Source organism: Thunnus maccoyii, chromosome 5 (genome assembly GCF_910596095.1).
Source record: "Thunnus maccoyii chromosome 5, fThuMac1.1, whole genome shotgun sequence".
NCBI classification, from domain to species: Eukaryota; Metazoa; Chordata; class Actinopteri; order Scombriformes; family Scombridae; genus Thunnus; species Thunnus maccoyii.
Window position 1 is genome coordinate 16469110 of NC_056537.1, and position 12480 is coordinate 16481589.

General features: G+C 42.0%; 1 long non-coding RNA gene across 1 annotated transcript; it reads left to right on the plus strand.

The window, feature by feature from the left end:
- Positions 1-6002: 6002 nt before the first annotated feature.
- Positions 6003-11399, plus strand: LOC121897655. Its single transcript, XR_006096268.1, has 3 exons — positions 6003-9561; positions 10890-10965; positions 11072-11399. It is a non-coding gene; the product is annotated as an uncharacterized LOC121897655 (long non-coding RNA).
- Positions 11400-12480: the final 1081 nt, after the last annotated feature.

Genomic DNA, 12480 nt, shown 5'->3' on the forward strand with positions numbered 1-12480 from the left:
CTTTATGAGATTCAAATAGCCTTTTTGAGGATTCATTGAACAATATACCCTCGGAATACACAATGTATATTACTCCAGACTTCAGACTATTTGAGACACAGCCTGTGGGCACAGGTGTCTTTAAAGCAGAGACAGCCCAATGTAAGCCACAAGAGGGCGCTCTGATCTCTTTTATGACCACATACTTTATGCATAACTCTGACCACGGGGTCACAGAACGGTTGTTAGACTTTTTGCTTTGATGCTGTATGTATTTTTATGTTCTCTGTTTGTTTTACCCATCTGTACAGCCAGTACCACAAGAAGAAATCCTCACAAACTGCACTGCTTCCACATACCTCACATTTTATTTGTTGCTTCTGCTTTGCATCAAGCTCAATTTACCTTCAGTTGTTTTACTTGATAATTTGTAAATGCCTTGTGTGACTAATCTCATCACTTAAGCTGGAAAGGATACAGCCAACAGCTGGAAAGCAGGTTAGGGTGAAAACAACTTCCACGTGTGATAGCTGGGAAGGAGACACCTTTCAAGGAAAAGGGCATGTTTCACCCTGTGCACTTAAACTGTACTGTGGAAGTCCTTCTTTGTTCCTATGAAGTGCTTAGAGGTAGTCACCACCCCTGGCAAGGAAACCCAAACATTTAAATATGTGGAGCATGAGTTCTGCGGAAACCTGCAGGAGAAAAACACCAAACAAGACCAAGTATGTCCTCCTTTGTTTGCGCGTGTGCTGCTTTTTATCAAGGAGATCTGCAGTGACCTACAGTGACAAAACAATAAAACTTGCGTGTTTTTGACTCTGCTTGTAGCCAATGTTTTTCCTGGCTGCTAAGGAAACAGATTGTACACTCACCTGAGACACGGTGCTTGAGGTGTGTTCAGTCCCTCAGTACAGCAGGAGAGGGCAAGCAGCTGATTATAACATGCACACAGTTGGACAAATAGCTTAAAAACACAACATTACATGTGGAGAGGGAAATATTAAAACACAGGGATAATGTGTGAGTGCTGACATTTCATCTCTCTCAGCAGACCAAACACACTGCCTGAACATAAGGGGCAGGAAACGGTCTTTAGTGATCATGTTGGGGCATGTTCTCTCTACTCCCAGCATGCCCATAGGTAGCACCGTGAGCTCCCCACATAATAACCACTTATTAGGCGTGACACAGTAAAAAGTTGATCTGTGTGTCTTAAACCTAACAAGAAGACATATTTAAGAGGTGTGGAACAGATTCCTGGATATGAACCAGATTCAGTCTCTGAAGTTTAAATTGACTGAACTTTGTATTGTTGGCTGCTGATATTGTTGAGTCACCATTAAATTGTGGTTGTTGGGAATATAAAAACAAAATACAACTACAAATCTATGTCAGTTTTTGAAGACATAAAGCTACAGGCAATCTTTATATTTAGTATATTATATACTGTATCGTTTGGGCACAAAAAGGAAAACAATAAAAAATTGAAATATAAAAACAGACGTGTTTTATATGTTTATGTTTTCAGTCAAACAGACTAATTTGTGGCTCATTACTGCATGCTGATGCCTTGCAAATACAAACTAGTATTTTTGGTATTTCCTTTATTCAGTGCTCAATAGCTTAAATTCATTCTTAGTGCGTTTTTGTTGATGTGCAGAAAAATGTTCCCTAACTTTTTTGTCTCACGTACCCCCACAGTCCTATCAGATGAACTACTCCACAATCTTTCCACATGCCCTCTGGCAGCTGCAGAAGTACCTCCGGGTGTACGATGCTCCTGGTTGTGAATCACAGATCTGAGATATACAACCTTGACACAACTTTGAATATGCACGATAAGATAAAAGCTGATTCTGGTAATATTCAGGGGATGTAAACTTTTGCTGGGCTCTTAACTCTTCACAGGCTAAAAACGACATGGAATCCTCCTGTCAAAATAATAATTTAGTTCCTCAAAGCCATTTTAATGAGCAGGTGATGAATGTGACATGTGTAAATTATATGGAGGTTTTTTTAAAGGTAGAAGAGGAAGACCCCTGTGGGTCGTGTCTATGAGCTGCAGAGTTGAGTCTCTGTGGAGTCCAACAATGTCCGAAGAAGGATGTTTACAATGTCTGGGGCTCAAGAAGGGCCGGAGTAGGGTGAAGGGTAAAATGGCTAAGTGGCGTTGAAACAAAAGTCTTCCTGAAGGTTCGGACTCATGAGGATAACACGGACGATAAGACATGTCTATATGTTTATAGGAGTGGTCCCCCTGTACTCTGCTGTCAGCACAAAATGGATTTTAGGGAAGTGGACAGGAAGGAGGCGTGGCAGACTGTACGGCTGCTTGTGGCTATCAACTTCACTGGTGAACACCAGGGCAAGCTCGTGCACACCCAGCTGTCTGCTCGCGGACTGGCTCATTGCACACCAACAGAGCAAAACTGTTCCTGGAAACCCGCCCCTCTGGGAGAAACGCATTCCATGAATCTCCTGCTCGGTGCAGCTAAACGGCCGGGCCAGTGTACACATCTCTATTCTGCTCCTCAGTGAGCACATGCTGGCGTAAGGCATTTCCAAGATTGACCTGGGGCCCACACAAAGGTTAACAGGGAATCCATATGCTGCACTGGGGCTGTTAAACAGCAGCTCTCTTGACCTGCAGGAAGTTGCTCCAACCACTGACTCCATTTCACATCTGTTATACCGAACTGAACAGTGGCTCCTTCCTTTGATCAGAAGAGTTTCATAAACCTCCATGTTTGTGATTGCAGTGTCTGTGCCGTCAAGGCGGGAGGCCCATAAGCCTTTCCCAGGGAGCAGTGAAGGAGATCTTTCTCACTGGAGGAGGGGGGCGGTTTGTCCTACACTCAGCTGCGTAAACTTCCAGTTTCAACTTATCGTCCAACATCCAAACAACCAGATGTGGGATTCACACTCAAAAGCCTTTTAACCCAACACTTCCCTGACTTTTTTAGGGACATGAATGTGATCAAAGAAAGACCCGATTTGCCCTCCAGTACCACTCTAGAGAAGCAAGATGGGAACAGACAGCTAGACAGACAAACAGCACAGAACTGCTGATCTGCACTTTTTGCACCAGGAACCTAGTGCACATGATACAGTTGTCTTTGCGTCAGACCATGACCACAGTTGAATAAATGCTGTAAATAAACGTCAGAAACGGATGTAAACAAAAAAAAATCAATAGTCGTTGCTATGCTTGTTTGATTACCTCTGCAACCAAAGAGCTGCTGTGAGTGGGATTACTGAGCATTACAAACCAAAAACAGTCAATATTTTCAGTGCTTCATCCGAGCCGCAGGCTGTTTTTAATGCCATGCTAGCTCTGAATCCAGAGAGATGTTTCTACGAATGGGTCATACGTAAAACATAGTGTTATCTGGCATGCGGAAGCCATAAGCTCTGACTATTCTTATCCGGTCTCAACTGCCAGTGCAGACATTTATACACTAAATACTTGGAATTACTAAAGCACATGGATGTGGGTTAGTGTGCTGAATCAGTGTAAAAGTATACAGTTCAAGATTTGTTTTTATCTCTGAATAAATTATTAAATAAAGTTTTTTGCAGTTATTAAAGCTCTTTTGATGTGTCCAAACCAAAAGCTGTGATAACCATTCATCACATGGCCACAAACTGATGTGGTTTAAGGCTCCAGTTAAACACTCATAAGAAAAACAAATTTAAAGTCTAAAGCTTCACTAGCCCTTACATGCCATTTCTATTACAGCCCACAATACAAAAGAGTTGGATGAAATGAACATCACACTAACAGTTTAGTCCTTCTTGGGGCCTTACTAATGATGGATTTAATTTGATTCTAACTATAATTATGTATAGCAGAACTCACACAAATATTACCATTAGTTTTGAATGTCCTCTGTACATTTCAAGTTGATAGTTTGACCTAAGGAAGGGAAATACAGGGAGTGCCTAAAATGGAGAGGGTTCATCCTGTGGAGAACATGAATGTGCTCAGTAGACTTATTTGCACTCTGGGCTTTAGATTTTGATGTATCTTATGTACAAGTGACAGTTTCGATGATGCCACTAGATGAGGGGTCAGGGGGTCACCAAATACATCTTCTGGGGAGCATGAATATCCACTGCATGGAAATCCTGGCATACCTTTTGGAGATAACTTTAAGAGTTAAAGGGGACATAACATGGTTTTTGTGATTTTCTGTCATCTATATACTGTTATGATGTCAGGTGTCTACATACGTTAAACATGGTAAAAGTTCCAAAACATCAGGTGAACATATGTAAAAGTGCTCCCTGAGGCCGAGGCCTCTGTCTGGTCTGAAAACTCCATTTGCAAGGTTTCCTCTACTTCCTCTACTTCCTCATTGAAGTGACATCAGATCATTCACACATGCCAACATACGGCCGTCCATTCTGTAGTCTTTGTTGCTAAGGTTGTTCCATGAGTTGTTCACATTGTCCACTCGCATATTTCCAATCAGATTTCAGCTCGAATATGTACAGATGTATTTGAGAAGTTGACATTTAGAGTAACAAATGAGAAAAAAAACCTACTACTTCTGTTTTTTTTCTGTAGAATTACCAGTCAGAGCAGAGTGGGCTCCTCAGGAGGGGGGCCTTAAAGAGACAGGAGCTGAAACGGCCTGTTTCAGACAGAGGCTGGACTGAAGGGCTGCATAAAGAGCCAACATAAGATAAAGTAGGAGTTTTCTGAACTGTAAATCATTCAAAGATATTCCAGTAGAGCCCAAGAATATAAATCTAGACCTGGAAATGTGTCTATGTCTCCTTTAATAAGAGGAAGTTTTGACCTGAGGCTGGTGCTATACAAAAGGTCAAGGGGTCACCAAAGTCATTAGGAATAACTCTCTGGGTACACTGAATATTGATGCCAAATTTTATAGCAACCTGACCTGTTGTGTCAAAACATCTTGCCCTAGATCGAAGTCTTGTACCCGTCAACCAACATCCAAATTAAAAAGCCTCTCACAAAGATGTTCATATCACCCACCACAGATACACGAGGAACTGTGAAAATAAAATCCTAAACTGGCATTTTATCTACATAAAACATTAAGCCAGAATTCTGTTTTATAATCAATAGGGGAAAATTAACCAGTTACACTTAATCAATACCCCAAAGGTGCCCTATGCTGAGTGAGACACACTTGTCAACAGCTGAAATTGGTCTCATATACCTGGTTCTCATAGTAATCCATCAAATCTGCAGTTAAAAATGTTAATAAGCTATTTATAAATGTATTTAAGTCTTTTTCTAGATGGGAAGTAGCCAAACAGTCTATTGGAGGGGTTTTCCTGATGAACTAAAGAGCTAAAAGAACAAAACAAGTTTGATTTACAGGAGGATTTTCCACATCCCGGCAACCCAAAAGTGTTTCTTACTTCTAACTGTGACATAGAAAAAAACACCTATTTGTTAAAAGAAACTGCATTGTTGGTGTATCTGAGCTGGAGACGAAACAGTGAGGTTTTCATCTCCTCATTGATTGTCCAGGGTGTGTTACAGACCATAAAATCCCAAGTCAAAGCAAGTCGACAAGCACCTGTCTAATCCTGCTGATCATAGCAGCATTGTCATTATCTATGGGCTCTTGCCTGTGACTGTAATTAGAACTGCCTTGGATGATCTGAAACACAGATGGTGGTGGGAGACTAAGCAAACGGCAATAAGGTAATCGGTTGGGACTGCGGGAGCAGACAAATCTTTAAAGACCCAAGCTGACTGAGGCTAAACACTCTGATCATTGAATCTAGTTAGGACTTGAGCCTTTGTCTGTTTCTGCTGAGGTTTCATATCTGCGCAAATCAAATCATTTCCTTTAATATCAAATTGTTTTCTCACACTTACAGGAAGTTTTGTTTGGCTGAGACAGAAGTTCACACAATACAAACACCTCCTGCAGAAAAGCATACCTTGATTATGCAGCACGTAGCACTTAAAACATAAAAAGGAATCATAAAATAAATAAATGATTTATTATAGTCAAAAATTAACAGTTCCCTGATCTTAAATAGTACATCGAACTAAGCTCACAATGACACACTCACTTTTTAAAGCTGACTTCATTCTGGACTGTTGCAACAGTTTCGAACAAACAATCTCAACTCAAGGTCCATTTATTCATTTGTTTCGGAGCTTTCAACTGTATCATGGTCCTCATCTGCAGATAGAGTTTGTTTCTGTTTCCAAGGTCACAGAATTAATCATCAAGCTCAAGTTTGCAGCCAGTGTTGATGTTAGATCCTAGAGGTGATCAAACTCATGCAAATTGTGAACATTTGTATTTCCCTGGCAATTAAGAAAACTCAATCTGCCGATGAGGATCATGTGATACAGTCAAAAAGTAAGTGAACAATAAGCTGAGATTGTTTTTTGTCAACTTTATTATTTTACTTTCAGCACAGAGATATTGCAAAACTATGACTTCAGTTTTAACGATTCCACAGGATGTTTTCTTTGGCGGCTGAACACATGCATCATCCAGTGGTGAACGCCTCAACTCTTGTGCTTATGGGTGCAGGTGTGGAGAAGCCACGCAGTCACAGTATAAAAGAGATGAATTCGGAAAAATGTCAGGTTTAACACAAGCACTACCCGTATGACTGGCTGAGACTCAACCCCAGTCAGTCACTTTTTTGCATACCAGTAACACTGTATGTAAATATTTACTGTAAGCCATTGCCAGAACACTTTTCCTCCAGTGCGCTTTGGGGGCTGCCTAAGTTGTTTTACTGTTGCTGACCTACATACAACATTGCCATGTCAGCCCTCAGAAATCCGCCAGCCCATAGATTCTCCAGACAGGAGACTCCCACTGAACATAGCAACAGAAACTCTCTTCCCACCTCTCTCTCTTTCCCTCTGGAGCTATGCGGGCCAGGCTCTGTAGCTCCAGCCTCACTTGGCTCCGGCATTGGGGGAAGGGACTGAGTTAACATATGGCTTATTGTGCATTGTAAGCTATGGCTTTCAGCTCATCAACAACACTGGCTCTCCTCCTGGTGCAAAAAAAAAAAAATTGTTGGGGTGGAAAATTGCACTGCGCATTTTACATCTTATGCAGTGTTTGTTTTCTGAAATTTTGGCTCATTTTTGCTGTTTATGCATAAACGCAAATAAATCGCCCTTCAGTTTGACACTAAACTCCCCAAATGTGCACTGGCTGAGTTGTTGTCATCGAGGCTCAGCTCTCACCACCTTAATAACAACGTGTGTAACACTTACAAGTGGTAATCACATTGGCTGTGAGACTCGCAGACAGCTGGTGGAGAATGATGACTACCTGTTTTATAACCATGTTTGCTTTGGAGGAGAATGTGTTGCTGGCACAGTTTGTGGCTCCCTTGCGTGTCTAGCAAAGCGGTCCGCCACAGTTTGGTGACGCAAGGGGAGCTATTAATATCTCAGGAACGGGATGTTCTCGCTTCAGCATTGGGGTCATTCGAGGATAAACAATGTGTGTCCCCTGTAGACGGTGTCGTTAGGGGGTTGAGGGGGGGGGGGGGGCGCCACACAACGACCTGTGGCGAGAAGTTTTTAAGGGAGATGCTGCAACTTCTCACATTTCCTTTCAAAGCCCCCCTTCTCCTCTCACCATGCGCGTCCCCCCGCGGTCAGCCTGGTTCGTGCACCGCTACAGTCTGTGTGGAGCCTCGCCCACATGTGAACCCGGTGACTTCTAGAGCGCACTCTGGCCGAAGCGGTGAAAACAGCCATGTGATGCAAGAGTACCTCTTTGGAAATCCTATGTTTTGAAATTCAACCTTGCTATTTTCCCTTTGAACTCTCTCTCTCTCTGCACCACATAACGATTTAAATGGGGAGTGTATGCGCTGCACCAAAATTACAGGCCCATCATAACGCATCATAACCGGGCACAATTGCAAGCAAGTTTGTTAATGCAATACTCGAGTTGAAGAAAAGATGGGGAATGTTTGCCTTAAAGAGTAGAAAATGGCGGAAAATGGAAAAAGAAAGTACTCGTAAAGGTGGAATGAGGGCAAAAGTCATGTGATCATATGTTTATTTGTGTCACCAAGTGCTCAAATTGGCAGTCTATCATAACTAGACTGCAGAGACCATATTAAAGCTTTCTCCCCAGAAGACCTTTAAGACCAAGGAGTTTTTATAGGATCATAACTTAAGTTGCCTTTGATTATCTGTCTACAGTAGCTACAGAAAGTTGGTTAACATTATTTATGTATTTTTCAGAATTTATTTTGTGTAGCAAAACAGTAAAGGAGGTCACAGCTGTTATCATACACCACATTTCAGTCATTTATCAAGCAAAAAGAGTCAAATATACTCTGATTTCAGCTTCCTCAATGCAAGGACTTGATAATTTTCTCTGCTTTATATTGAAGTAAACTCAATGTGGGGTTTGGACTTTGAAGACATCAGCTTTAGGTGTGGGTATTTTTTCACTATTTTCCAACAGATTTTATTAGTTAATCAAATAAATAATCTGGAGATTAATCCATTTAAAGAAAATATTGTTAGTTGCAGCTATAATATTTTACATGGAATCAATGTAGATATCATTGTGGCTTAATTTCAGTGTAATGTTGCAGCACTGTGTGAGGTCTTGCAAGTCTGCAAGTCTTTGCATTTGAGCATGGATGACGTGCCATATAAGTGCCCCCGTTGAATGGTCTTAGAAAAGAGACCCTCATCCTATAGCATCAGCACGACGAGTTAATGCAGCGCCTGCGGACTCACCACTCAGCTGAATGGTGGATTTCAGAGTCAGGTCCCCTCACCGGTGCCTGCGAGGCACATCCCTCTCCAGCCACTGCACTGATCAATGCATTATGAATAGGGTCACTACTGACCAGCAAATGGGTGCAAAAACAAAACTGTGTCCGCTTCATTTTGCTCTTTTGAGCTGCATTGTGTGAGGCGGACAAAGCCACCATGCTGTGATGTGAAGGAACAATGATGGCAGTAAACAGTAGTGGCTAAGCGTCAGCCCAGGGTCAAGTGAGTGACATCGATTTCAGCTCGTGATTATGAACTCAACTCTACATGCATGACAGTCGTCACGTTCACGTCATCCAACTGAGCACTCATCTTGAGGAGGCTGCCTCCTATCGAATTATGCAACAGACAATTCAACATGTTCTATCAATGAATGCTGGGCAGCACTCTGTTCTTTGTGGTGGCGTGCCGAGGAGGCAGCTTCGAGGCGGGGGAGGCAGGCAGGATTAACATACTGGTGAGAAAGGCTGCCTCTGTTGTGTGGCTGAACATGGACAGCCTGGAGGCACAGGCAGAGGGAGGATGACGACCAAACTGAACTCCATCTTCAACAACACCCCCCACCCTTCCGTGAACTGATGCACCGACCCCCTCTTACCTCCACCCCCTTCCTGCAAGGTGCCTCACAAAGCACCTTTGAGTGCTCACAATGCTTCCTCGTCTTCCCTGCAGTCTCAGTTTACTAGTTGTTGCAGATGAAGAAAGACACCTGCGTGGCACTGTCAATACAAACTGTCCTGGACTGCTTTTGTGGGATAATCTATGCCTCAGCTTGTATGTTTTCCCAACTGCACATATCTATGCAGGTCAGTGCTGCCTGATTGCACATTGAACGCCTGAACACTTTGTACAGTACATACCTGAATATACAAGCTGTTTACACATGGTTTCCACAGGACTTCTGTGAACTGAACACATTTTTTGCACCTGTTTATGCAAATGTTTTATTTATAGCTATTGAAAGCCATATATGATTTAGTCATAGCTACTTTAATGAAAAGTTTAACATTTGGGGAAATATGCTTATTTGTTTTCTTGCTGGAAATTAGATGAAAAGATTGATACCACTCTCACATTTGTTCGTTAAATATAAAGCTACAGCCAGCAGTGGGTTAGTTTAGCTTAGCATAAAGACAGGAAACAGCTAGCTTGGCTCTGTGCAAAGCTAACAAAATACACCTACCAACACCTCTGAAACTCAGTATTTCACAAATTATATCTCATTTGTTTAATCTGTCCAAAAAACTAATGACAAGTTGTGATTTTATAGGGGTTATGTGCAAGACCATTTCTTGGCTTGGACCAGTGACTTCTGGGAATCTCCGTTCACAGCAAGGCTCCAGGATAATATAATATATTAATAAGTGAGCTTTAGAGGTGCTGGTAGGCAGATTTGTTACATTTAGACAGAGCGAGACTAGCTGTTTCCCCCTGTTTCCAGTCTTTATGCTAAACTAAGCCAAACAGCGACTGGCTGTAGCATCGTATCACTGTACCGACCTGAGAGTGGTATTAATCCTCTCATCTAACTTGTCTCTCTGCAAGACAGCAAATGAGTGTGTTTACCAAAATGTCAAACTTTTCCTTTAAAAATGGGGCTCCCTGATGGACTTCCTGATGGAAAGTAGGAATCAAGATTAAAAGGAAAAGTCCATGTCCAGAGCTCTGTAGTATGCTGTTTTTTTCTTGTAAATGTCAGAATAGGTGATATGCTTTACCCAAAAAAAGAACACCTTCTTTTTGGGCTAAAATCAAATGTCAAACAAAACCTTTTATAACCAAATAATCCATGATTGAAAAGCAAAACAGGATGATTTTTAACAACAACGTGGAAAAGGAGCAGGGCCATGGGATCCTATTTGTACATGTGCTAGGTAATTATTTGGCTTTCATGGTGTCCTGAACAGTCAGTAATGTTATGACAGTACAGTCTTGGTGATAAGGACCCAGTGACACCAGTGCAGTTGTAACCAGTATATCCTGCTAGACAGCAGCCAGGCCACACTTTGTTACAATAACACGTAGTTTGGACTTGTTTACCCGTCTCAGCTACGCCTGACTGACTCATTTGACCTCATGTGATTACTGCGTTCATACATGCTGTACCTGATCTGGTGCTCTTTTCCCCTTTCAGTGAAAGGAACAAGGAACAATATTTCACCAATGAAAAGCCAGCACATGCAGCTCATTGTTGCAGAGAGGCTCAGGAAGTAGGTGTTAGATTTGATGCTCACTGCTGACTTACATGAACATGTTTACTCTTTATCAACTGTATGGCGTCTTCTGTTTGACTAATCCTCTTTTCTTCTTACACAGGTGGAATCGCAGCCTGTTTTGTCATCATTACTCACGGGGCACGATTGTTGGTGTGTCACGAAGGATGAGTCAGCTTTGCAGAACATCAACAAAAAAAGAGAGTACAGCATAGTATTTATAGGTGCCCACACTATATCCCCTCATGTCCTACATCATTCCTTACTATTCAAATAATTTCAGTTTATTTGAACTGTCAGTTTTTGTCTGTGATTTGGAAACCCTTCAGTCTGTATTGTTCTCCTATAAATCAACACCAACAGGGAACATGGCACTCCCAGAAAAAGACTGGCTTGATGCAATTAAACACCCTTAAGTGCTTTATTGCTTATGTTCTGATAAGAGTTGATTTATTTTCATATCGGGAACTTTGACAAGTTGGAAGGCTCTTGCAACATCAGGATTAAAGGAAACGCAAATGAAAGTTCTTACTCAGTAAATGAGTAAACTGAGAAAACTTCACTCTCATAGACTAAATGTGTACCTCAACACATTTAGCGAATAAGAAAATGAGTCTGACTCAAATTAGGTATGTTAAGTTATTGTGAAAGAAGGTTAAAAGTTGCTGAAACAACCATATGCTGCTCCACCTACAGTTAACAACAGCTTGGTGTCTGACACAATATTTTACCCAAATGTAGAGATGAAACTTAGGTCATAAGGCAGAGGTCACAGCCCTCCACTGAACATCACCACCTGCTGCAGAGAAGAGAGAACTCAGCCAACGATCTGAACCCACTTGTGGTGTTTCATGGTTTTATAGTTTTTTTTTCTTCTTCTTCTTCTCTCTGCCTTGAGAGCCCGGCCTTGACACAACAGCCAGTCAGATTGTTACAGTGGTCAGGCTGTCCCGTGCTTAAAGAGGATCTCTCCCATTACAAACAGAGCATGAGGAGGCCAATCAAACTGCTGTTCCCGCCTGAGAACTTTATGTCAGTGCCAGACACTGCTGTTTGGACACTGTGCACTGGGGGTTGATGCTGGGATTTGGGAACGTACAAAAGGTCTCTTGAATCATCACATTGCTGCAGCTACAGAGAGAGACATTTCACTGTTTCCCTCTGAGTCAGATTTAAATGAAAAAAATGACAACTTCTACAGCTGCGTGTTACCTTTGGAGAGGTTCGGTTGTGTAAGCTGCAGCTGATTTCCTCTGTCTCTTTTGGCGTTCTTGTGCTTGACACCCAGCGGGAGTTGATAAACACTTGCAGTTTCTACACAGCGCTGGGAAATAACCCTGTGAAAGAGGAACTATACCCTCTTGCCGTGCTATCGTTAGAAAAGATCGTCAAAGCACCACATGAAACACAAGAACACCACGTTTTTGTGGTGAAAGAATATGTAAAATAATACAGCCAGATGGCCTTCTGAATGCCACATCGCCTTGCTCACACTGAACACTGGGAACTTTC